The 10,193-nt window shown below is 31.8% G+C and overlaps 1 protein-coding gene across 1 annotated transcript in view; it reads right to left on the bottom strand.

Annotated features, from left to right (window-relative positions):
- LOC108768320 (neuroglobin) overlaps nucleotides 1-388 on the bottom strand; it is a 35,821-nt gene extending 35,433 nt beyond the window's left edge. The window contains exon 1 of the mRNA XM_018518707.1: nucleotides 87-388. The gene's annotated coding sequence lies outside the window, so the exon portion shown is untranslated. The remainder of the gene's footprint in view (nucleotides 1-86) is intronic.
- Between the last annotated feature and the right edge of the window lie 9,805 nt (nucleotides 389-10,193).

Below are 10,193 nucleotides of genomic sequence, written 5' to 3'. Positions count from 1 at the left end.
CGCGTGTCGCCTCGCGCGATCGATTCGCGCGTCTGTCATCCCGCGTTTCCTCGCGCTACACATATACATAACACCGTTCGCGATACCAGAGATCCGCGCTCTCAAGACGTCCTCGTCGAGGCGTCCTTATTCGTTCCTTAACACCGCGCGCGTCCTCGATCGTCGCGTTCGATCGTTCGCTTCAGTGCCTCCGTGTCACGCGCGATACCTCCTCATCGTTGTCGCACGATGGAAGCCCGCGTCGCCGCGTCGTCGCGCGGAGAGACGCGCTTCTTCTCGTGGTAGCGCGGCGCGAAGCGCATCGACGGCGCGCGCTTTTCTATCTTTAGAACGTCCCCGGGGCTCCCCGGTCGGATACTTGGCGCGGTGCTTCGGCGTCGGCCGTGTTGCCTACTGCCCAGGCGAGCCGAGACTGAGGCCTCCATAACAAGCGTTCGCGAGAAGGACGCGCAGGCGCGCTCCTCCGCTTCCGTTCTCCTCTTGTCATTCCTCTCTTACTCTCTGCTCTCTCTCTTACTCTCTCTCTCCCTCTCCCTCTCCCTCTCCCTCTCTCCCCCTGTCTCTCTCCTCATCGACAATTAATCAGCCACTTTCCACTTTTCCGTACGCAATGTCGCGATGCTTTGACTGCTTTTCAGCCACCAAACGCGAGAGAGCTCACCTCTTCACTCTTGAAGATGAATGGTGATCTTTCACATTTTCGATTTAATGAATTACTTATATAACATTTAACGAATTACTTCCTTAGATGTCCGTTTTATTTAATAAATAAGGTAGATGTCATTATTTAATAAATGTACGATATTTTAGCTGTGTTTTAGCTATATTGAGTTATAAAATATTGTTTAGAGAAAAATAATTCCTCAATTGTTTTAAGTAACATAATTTTAATAGATAACCCAGTAAACGAGCAAAAAAATTAGATGTATAATTAATAAATTAATATATATTTAAGTATAAAAACATTGTAAATATTTCGACTCCAAAGTCTTCCTCAATACAATATAAATTTGAGCTTGTTTATAATCTAATTAAAATTTTCCTTACATTATATTATTATTATAATTAGATTATAAGTAAGCTCAAATTTATATTGTATTGAGGAAGACTTTGTGAGTCGAAACGTTTACGATGTTTTTATACTTAAATATATATTAATTTATTAATTATACATCTAATTGTTTTGCTCGACTACTTGTCTCTCACTATTATAATTATTGTATTGTTGTGCAAAAATATTCATTTATTATTCTTATTGTTTATTTGATAGATAAGTTAAAAGATATAAAAGAATTAGAAAGAATTAGAAAAAATTGTAGATATGGATGTATCAAACAAAAATATTTTGTGGAAAGTTTAGAAGCTTAAATTTCATTAGTTTAACGTACTGATTCAACCCTGTAACTCTAAGCTAAATATTAGGAATTACGAGTAACGTATTCGCGGCATTTTAACTCATAATCTCTCATATTTGTAAAATTATGGGAGGAAACAAATGTAGATATCATTTTCATATATATATACAACTTCGGAATCGTGAATTTATTATAAATATAAATTGTAGGAATTTCAATCCTTGTATAATGTAACATGGATTTTCATACGTAAAATTTAATTCCGTATAAAACGCACCGGTATAATCTTCCAAACGAGTATGAATATTTTGCTGCGGCTGTTTTAGAAACGTAACATGTTATATAACGACTGTGACATTTGGAGTGGCGAGAATTAATCTCTTTTTGAAACAAAATATACGGCGATGAGCGCCGCGGGAGCTAGCTCGAGCTTAAATAAACGTGGCCGCTTTTTAAGTACACACTTCGTACTCGATTCAACAATTTTATTATCGTCCCCAGGTGCACTCTAAGCTGTCTACTAGCTGTATCTTCGGGATTCGATAAATTTAATCCAGAGTCCGACTGCGCGTCTACATATGATATTCACCTCCGTCTACGTACAAGCGAATATCGATCAGTTTATGTGATGGTATTATTGCATACGCGCGTACACTTAGGAAACATTTCCACACATGTGTCACGAGAGAGAAAGCGGTTCGCAAGCATTAAATGCATTAACGTAACTGTTACATTTTGATTGGACTAGTTCAGAATTATCAACACTTCAGGAACTTTACTTTATACATGACAGGGTTGTCATAGAAGTTACTGCAAGTTCCTAACAGACTTGCCATAATCGCAGCTGCTTTCCGGGATCAACATGCAAGACCAATATAAACAAGCGCGAGATGATATTGTTAACATAATTTTGCAGCTGATAATCTTATTTTTAACAACAGTATAGTTCTGTCGAGAAACCAACGTGATTTAGTCTAAATTAATCGTGTTCGCGTATTTTATATATAACGTGTGTATTATTATTAAGCAAAAAATTTATTTTTTTTCACGTGACAAACGATTTTTGTTAAATATAATTTAATCACTAATATACAAGATGTCCCGTAAGTTTCTGCTAACTTTTGTGTAGATAGAGCGGACTAAACTGAGTCGAAAAGTCCTTTACCATTTTGCAATTTTCACAATAATTAACAAGATATCAATTACTAAAAATTGTCGAAAATTGGTCTTTAATAATTTTTTACTCAAATACTATCAACTTTACAGAAAAACTGCAACAGACAAAAATTGTTTATTTTCTTCTCATAGAGCACTAAGAATTTTTTCAGAGTTTTTTATCAACTTTTTAGTACTGCATTTTCTTATTTTTACTAACATAAGGAAATATGGTATTAAAAAATTCTGAAAAAAACTCTCAGAACTTTATGAGAAGAAAATAAAAAATTTTTGTCTCTTGCTGCTTTTCTGTAAAGTTGATAGTATTTGAGTCAAAAATTATTGAAAACCAATATTTAGATTTTTGGTAATTAATATCCCGTTAATCATTGCGAAAATTGCAAAATGGTAGAGGACTTTTCGATTCAATTTAGTTCGCTCTATCTATACAAAAGCGGTTGGCAAAAACTTACACTCTGTATATAAGAGCAGAAAAGACAATAAAAAAAAAATTTATTCTATTTTCTAAGTATTTTGTTTTTAATCGAAAAAATTTTGATTTTATACATACAATATTTTTTTGCATTTCTTTGAAGAAGAAACGAAAAATCATTTGACCAATCCAAATTATACCAAAATGTTATCTTTTTATTGTCGAGAAAAAAATTATTGCATATCGTATAAATAATTATTATAATAATTATAATTATTACGATATTATTAATCTAAATTCAAGAATTTAACCTTCTGAATAAATTCTTTGCACATTTTTCTTCTTTATTATAAAAAAAACTTACGAGACTTGAGTAAAATTGCAGTATGACTGCTCTTCGGAAAAAGCTCCGACGAGCTTGACCTTTCGAAAAGTGCATTGGGAATCATAAGAGCCCGTAAGAGTAATTTTCCTCTGACGTATTCCAGAGTAACTCACTGTTTGTAAGTAGAAACTTTTGTCTGTCTGCAAATTACTCGTTAAAAAAAGGAAAAATTCGGATAACACCATCCGCCGGATATAGCAAATGAACCTTGAATTATAAACCAGTGCGGAAAGTTGCTCGAAATTTCAAGCCTGTTGGGATCGTTTACAACGCAACTTCGCCGACCCGAATCCATCAGTTTGAACGAAACTTTGCGAGTATCTACCTGTACAAAATGATTTTAGATATGGATAACATTTCACTTCACTCGTGACTCATCGGAGGCCAAGTTTAGGACCTACATATAAGTTCGGCGAATTACATCAGGCTTTTATTTTATGATCAGGTTATTTCCAAAATCGCGTGATATGCAAAATGTTTGTGAGGAAGGACCACAAATTCTCACTCTTTCGGATGTATAATATACATTAAAGTTTTAAATTACCATGCTTTGTTAATAAAGAAAATAATATTACATCCAAAATTATTATTTAACCTTTCAACTCCCATGCTGATTTTTCAGACTTAAGTTCCCAAGTAAGGCAAGCGGCTGATCTCAAAAAATTTTCTGTATTGTATAATAGCTCAGGCAGTAATAGCTTTATAATGTTAAACATTACATTAAAATATAGTAAATAAACGTATCAAAGCGTAAATATAATACAATGTTATTTATTTTTATTTATATAATAGTAACATAGAAGATCCTTAAAGCTGTAATTAATAACGAGACAATTATTATAGTTCCTGTGCAATTATTGCATAACTCCGCAAATAACTTATTATTAAATTGGTCTTAATTTTTTTTAATTGTAAATAAAAGTTATCTTTTTCAAATTATAAAATAATATTTCCAGAAGGGATAAATAACTTGCTCCGAATAAATATTATAAAATAGTTATATCTTTTTGAAAATTATATACATTATATATTTAATACAACAAAAATCGGGCACTGAGAGTCAAAATTGCGGTAATTAGTGCAAACAATATAGGATTTTTATTCAAGTAATACTATATAAACATCAGACGTTTCGGCTTACTTTCGAGCCATCTTCAGTAATCCGACTAACAATATTGAAACCGATGAATATCCTCATGAGATAAGCCGGAGAGTGGCAGCTCTCATCCCTTTTTTTTTATTTAAAGGTTATATTATATATATTTATTTGTTTCGAATAAAAGTTTATAATTCAAATTCAATTAGAAGAACCTATAGAAATTATCAAAATTTTCTGGCAGAATTATTCTAAAAAGATTATTTATGGAGCGAACAACTCGTCCTGTTCAGGAGTCGAAAGGTTAACTAAATGAAAGATAAAGGATAATGTATTATATAAGTTTATGATGATAAAATCAACTGCATAACTTCATATTAATTTCATATCTCACATTTCGTATTTCAGATTACTTTTCGCATTTTCATGCATGGTATTACATGCCGATTATTCATATATATTGAATTTAATTAAGCTAATCTGCATGATACATGCATACAAACATTTTTTTAAATAATAAACACGAACACAAGATGAGCTATTAAAAATACATATATTGTAAACGTAATCCTTCAACGTAGCTTCCGTAGCGTTACAGGGGATCACTGTCGAGCTCTTGAATTTAATCCTAAGCCAGAAGGGTCAAACAAAGAAGGGAAAGAACTTACGCGTGAGGCAGACTTCCAATCAGGACTCGTATTAACCCGCCCGAAAGCCGCAAGGTTCCGTTGCCCCCACACGCCTGTTCTTAAAGTCAGTTTGTCACGAAGAGCGCGTTTGAACCGACGTTGTCTCGATAGTCTTTCCGGTATATAATAAATAAATCTACCACGCAATAAAACAAAACGTGTCGGGTTCATCACATTTTTTCAGAAAATATAAGAAATCTCCAAACAAATTAATTCTGGAAATGTCATGTGTTGTTTGGTGTTATTATCTCACAATATTTTAATATTTTATGATTTTGCAATTTATTTTATGCATATTCATAGTTCATTAATTTTATCGAAGTAATAATAACGCAGATTTATTTATTGTGTTGTACCGATTTAAAATACAATACGTACGAACAATTTTGAATAAGTCATACTTCTGTGAAGTGTAAGCGAACTACGTTCATAATAATCGTCATTGAATGTGAGAGTCTCTGAATGTTGTGTGATACAACGCGCGTTGGAAATTTCCTAGAATATTGGTAAGTCTTTTGTTTAAAATAAATTTTTTCTCTCGAAAAATAATCTTTTTTATTATAGAAGATAACAATAATGGCGTGCATTCATCGGAATACATTTCCTGTAATCTATTTGCAGCATTCCCTGTAATTTACTTAGAAAAATGCTATTAAAATTTTTTATAAAAATGCTTTTACTTTGATATGAATTTCATCTCTCCTTTCTCGTTTATTATCTATTTTCGCGCTTCGTTGTTGTGAGCAAATAAAAAGTTTTTAATATTTTTACTCGAATCCATAATTTTACTGACACCTGCAGGGACGACATACATTTCACGTATGTTTGCGGTATCGAAAAATAAATCTCGTCGAAATTAAAACGGCCTGAATTTACTTTTGTAAATTAATATAACGGATGTTTTTTTTTATAATATTAAACTTATAGGTACAATAAAACACTGCAGGAATTTTAAATGTTAAAGTTGTTTAAATTATACCGAATAAAAGTAAATTAAATACTATTTATATGAATAATTATAGGTAGAGAAGCGCCAGATACGGTCGAGGCTCTTGGCGCTGAATCTTTGTATAGAATATTTCTATGTAAATTTTAATTATATTTTCCAACTTTATAAACTGCGCGCTGATTACTTCAAACTTGAAATGAATTCATAAACTAAAGTTGGAATAGTAATAAATTAATATAAATAATTATCTAAATTAAATTAATTGTCAATTTTTGAACAATAATGCTAATAAGGATCTTAAAACATTGCAAAAAATTTATTATGAAAAATATTACTCCAATCAGAGTTCGAACCTGGACCTCTTTATACTATCCTACTATCAATTTAATTTGTGATATTACTATTTTAGCTTTAGTTTATGATTGTGTTTCAAGTCAGACAATAATTGGCGCGCAGTTTATAGAGAAAATGTATTTAAAATTTACATAAAAATATTATTAGGCATCAAGATCTACTTAGCGCTTCTCTACTTATTATAGTATGCAGTTTCCGCTTCCTTTCATAACAGAGATATTTTTCTTTTATAATTCTATATCATTCTAAAGAGCCTTAAAAAATTATGGCCACTTAAGACATAGCAAATGAAAAATTAATTACGATTATATAGTTTTATGTGTTAAATATCCATATACCGGATCTATGTAATTTATTTATCTTTTTTTTATGATAGTAATTTATTGCTCCCTGTTGGATTCATATATATTTAATATTTATATGTCATAATTTGTTTACTGATCGTAAACATCGTGATTAAGTATTCTGACAGTTGGTTTTGACGTAAATTTGAATGCACTCCGGAATGCTTCTCCACGGAAACGGGGAGTATTCATGGAGAGTGTCTAGATAAATCATCCCTCGGAATATTTCCACGTTTCCTTTTTTTTCCATTATATAGGTTCGTACCACCTTGCGTTTTCCTGTTTGCCTTGTGGAAAATAGTAAAAGAGCAAGGAATCGCTCGTTCTCATAATTGACCGCGACATTCCGGTGAAGTAGTGGCGCATAAATTTTTCAATGGAATTTACGGTAAATGGGATCATAATCTCTTTGCTTTTACATCGCGGCCATATTGCATCGCGGAATGCTGCGAAGCGTGAACTGCATTTTCCTTACCGAAGCTTTAAAATGGAGCTTTAAAATAGTTTTATATATATGCAAAAATTAGAGACATTAGAGCATTGAAGCACATTAAAATAATGTTATAGTATTAAAACAAATTAGTTTGGAAAGGTAAAATTAACTATTCCATTATCACCGCAATGAATTACAAATGAAGCTATTAATTATAATTCGCAGCATTATATATTGTAATTGCATTAAAAGATTAAAATAAAGATTTTAAATCGAATGGATTATGTTAAATATATTTCATTTTCTTTAGTAGAGAAAAAAAAATTATAATATTTATTATATTTATTACTTTATCATGATAAAGTAATAAATATAATAAATTTTATTTCTTTTTTTTTTTAACGTTAGAATCGGAAGAAAATTTATTGAAAGAGATGCACTGTTTGGGACATTAAAGCAAAATCTGTTAATTTATTTTGAAGTAGATCACAATCTAAAGATTTCAGATAGTGCTATTTGAGAATGAAAGAAATCACGATTCGCTGAGAATGTTGTAAAATTACATTATCTCTTGGCCCCACCTAGCAATAGCTAAATGTTTCTCTTTTATTGGACAAGCACTGTAAAGGAGAAACATGTTAAGAGCATTTATCGCCGGAAGATACGAGAAACGTGGTAATCCAAAACGTGGGCAACTACTATAAATATAGAATTTTTTAATCCGTTCTTTTTACAACAATTTATTTTTTTAAAGTCAAGAAGATATTCACGCGTGCGTGTTTTATTTAAAAAAATTATATTTTGTAATTGATGCCACTTGTAAAGTATTATAATTTTTCCGACGTTTTTAGTCTTTGCATTTTTAATCTATGCTCGATATTTATTTCAGATTCTTTAACAGACAGATTTGTTGTTCGGTACGCAATTACGATTGAAATTACTCATAGACTTAATAATAATATTCCATACAACACACACATGAAGTACCTTTCGTTTCATTGGCTATTTTTACGCACCTGGTGGCTGGACTGTCGGAATGATTATTTCATAATTAGTTGCCGCACGCAATAGTGATTCTAATTCCTACCTATCTATTGCATGCGAGTAATCGGACTTGATGTTACACCGTTCGACGGCGGATCCGCCGATAATCAGAACGTTCATGCTAAGATTAAATTTGAAAAGATATTGGTAGAACGCGTATATTTTACATCTTAGAATGTAAACGGAAAATGGAGAATATAAGGTAAACATTCCAGTGATTGGACACGTATCTATGTCCGGACACTTATATACACAAAATTTATAATCAGGGTTGCTACAGAAAATAAATTTTAAAATTCCCTGACTTCCAGGTGAAAACGACAAATTTTCCAATATGAAATATGTAAATTTTAACACATTTAAAGTCAAGAATTGTAGGAAAGCTAGCATATATTATTAAAAACAACGCAAAAATGGTTAGTAGCACACTAAAATTTTGGGTGTAAATTCAAGCAAAAAAAAATTAATTAATTAATATTGGAAAAAAGAATACAGTTATGAAAAAGGGCGATCAAATAAAAATACTGAATAAAAGATAAATTTTAATTACTTTATTAAAATCGTTTAAAGTGTGCGAATTTTGAATGTATTTCACTATAAACGTCAGATATAATATTAAAAAATTATAACAATTATTTAGAATAGGAACAGTATAAGGAAATTGAGCCAATTTCAAAATTCCAGACTATTTTACATTTTCCTTTAACTTTTCCCGGTTTTCCAGGTCTGTGCGGCAACCCTGTTATTATTATTAATCTTAAATGCTTTTTTTATTACTGTATTATAATTTAATTGTATTTAAAGATTACAATTAAATTATAATATATTACGATATAAAGATTATATGTGTTTCGCGGTTTTCTCCGTGTCCAGATTCATTCTTGGAATGCCAACATTTCGTAAACCTTGCAGTCCACTTCATCAGGACGAGGAGCAGCCTGATACTGTAACTAAGTATCAGGCTGCTCCTCGCCCTGATGAAGTGGACTGCAAAGGTTCACGAAACGTTGGCATTCCAAGAATGGATCTGGACACGGAGAAAACCCGCGAAACACATAATTTTTATTTAGAAAGCACCCGTAGCAATTTGAATTAGTTATCTTTTATCATTAAACATCTATTTATATCAATATTTCCCGTTAGCATACTGATTTTCTAATTGTGGTCGGACATTGGGACAATTACGTCTCGGTGTCCGACCGGTTGTCCGGCCACTGGTATATCGACGCATTCTATTACTTAAAAATATTTTAATTAATAATTGTTATAAGTGGATTCAAATAATTTTTCTTTGCGTAAGGGAGTCTTGTTGAATTTTCAAACGAATACATATATTTATATTAAAAACCTTCTAATATATTATAAATAGCATTACTTTTATGACAATCTACGCTTAAATGTAGCCACTGGAATTTATTTTCAAAATGGTCGGTCGTTTTATTACAATTACTATTTGATACGCAAGACCAACGCAGCTTTCAATAATTTAATTCTTCGATCATCCGATTCTTTAATTGGAACTTAATCCAATCGATATCTGGATAACCAGGATAATGATCTCGTGACAGTATTACTCGAGGTTAGTTTTTCATTAACCTAGTTTTCGAGACTACACTAGTTAATAATATACCGGCACACCTTTTTCTGATATCGGATAGGATCTGTTTGATTAATTAATACATTTTAAACTACGTTAGTTTAATTGACAATTTGTCAATGAAAGCAATTGTTTTAATTATACGTATTTTCTGGAATACGTACTCAGCGCGGTGGTGCGCAAGAGTAATTAAATAATGACAGCCTTTTATTTGTGTTTAAAGTTGAAAAAATTAGATGTTAAGATCGTAATTTCACATACATCGCATTACATCTGCAACATTTTTACATAACAGCGCAGTGCACTTATCTCTGCCTGCTCGCTCTTTTAATTAATTAATCTATTTTAAAAAGATTAAA

The sequence above is a fragment of the Trachymyrmex cornetzi genome, unplaced genomic scaffold (assembly GCF_001594075.2).
Source record: "Trachymyrmex cornetzi isolate Tcor2-1 unplaced genomic scaffold, Tcor1.1 scaffold78, whole genome shotgun sequence".
Classification (NCBI taxonomy): domain Eukaryota; kingdom Metazoa; phylum Arthropoda; class Insecta; order Hymenoptera; family Formicidae; genus Trachymyrmex; species Trachymyrmex cornetzi.
The sequence above is the reverse complement of the archived record's forward strand: the minus strand, read 5'-3'. Positions and strand labels throughout refer to the sequence as shown.